This window comes from Austrofundulus limnaeus, unplaced genomic scaffold, assembly GCF_001266775.1.
Source record: "Austrofundulus limnaeus strain Quisiro unplaced genomic scaffold, Austrofundulus_limnaeus-1.0 Scaffold404, whole genome shotgun sequence".
Lineage (NCBI taxonomy): Eukaryota > Metazoa > Chordata > Actinopteri > Cyprinodontiformes > Rivulidae > Austrofundulus > Austrofundulus limnaeus.
This window is the reverse complement of record NW_013952806.1, coordinates 391,532-392,946: the sequence shown is the minus strand read 5'-3', so window position 1 is coordinate 392,946 and position 1,415 is coordinate 391,532.

Here is a 1,415-nt window from a genome sequence, read left to right as displayed (position 1 = left end):
AAAATCAATGTGGTCCCACGGCCCTCTGCGGCCCAAAGTTAAAAACTGTTGTTCTTTTGATGTCCTCAAGGTGGCGCTTGCGGCCCACAATTGGGCCACGGCCCACAGGTTAAGAATCTCTGCTTTAGGTGAACTGTGCCTACCACTGGACGTTATGGCATTAATAAGACTTAGTACAGTTGCAATATAACATTACACTGTATTGTGTCATCATGTACAGAAGTATTATAAAGTACAGACTGCAATATTTGCAATTTGGGTATTTCTCATGAGGTAATAATTGCATTCAATGCCTCAAATTTAATTAGTGTTTTGAAATCCTAACACATGGCTAAGTTTTGATGAGTCAAATCTGAAAACTCTTGGTTGAACATTTGTTACACATACTTTCATCAGTATATTTGTGTTACTTGGGTTAGCACTGCCAGCTCAAATGCAGAAACTTTCTGTTTTACATCTTTTCTACAAATGTGACTTTAAAACTTTGAACGTTCTGTAAGAAAGGGCAAAAACAGGCTGAAACTTATTTGTGATGAGTTATTGTTCAGCTCATCTTCACTTGTCCTAAAACCTTTAATGAAAAATGTAAAACTACAAGAAATATAAGTTGAAGCTTCTCACTGCCTTACCTTGTCATTTATTGTTATCTTGTCCTCAAAGCTCAGGAGGTATCATGTCAGAGGAGAAGAGGCTTTTTTTTCAAATGTTCTTTCATAACTCCTTTGAAAAATTACCCAATTTGCAGTCAAAGCTGCCAGCTCCATAAATGAACAGCAGCAATTGTCAAAGTAAATCTAATAGACATATTGGCATTAAATACACCATTCACTCACTCCACCCACCAAGGATGTCAAAATCTCAGTGAGATGAAAAGACAGAAACACATTTTGGTGCATTTCTTGCTCCTATACAAAAAAGCAGTGCTTGGTGTTAAAATGTGGCGATTGCTGACTGTTTAGGATTTGTTGACTTGGATGTAAATGAACAAAGTTGAGATAAAAAACAAAATAACTGATCCTGGTAAACAGATTAATGCCTACAATGACTAAAAACAAGGAATGACTTGGTCGCTCGCAATCGACTGTGCTGGTCAGAAGAAAGTGCGTTTGTGTGTTGCAACAGCTCCTCTGGGCCGTCGCTGTAAACAAGAATATGCTCTTAGCCAAGTGAGGATGAAAGAGAAGACATTTCAACAGGAAGTTCAGCTCGAGTTTTGCTGTTCTGTTATGTACTGCAACACATTTCCACACCATTACACAATGTGTGCAGGTTCATTGAAAATATCAATACATGACCTTTTAGCTTTTAGATGTGAAAACGAGTTCAAACACAACAAAATGAAAAAACAAAACTAAATACCACATAGCGGTAACATAATGACCCCCGCACGCACAAATGCACCAGAACTCAGAAGT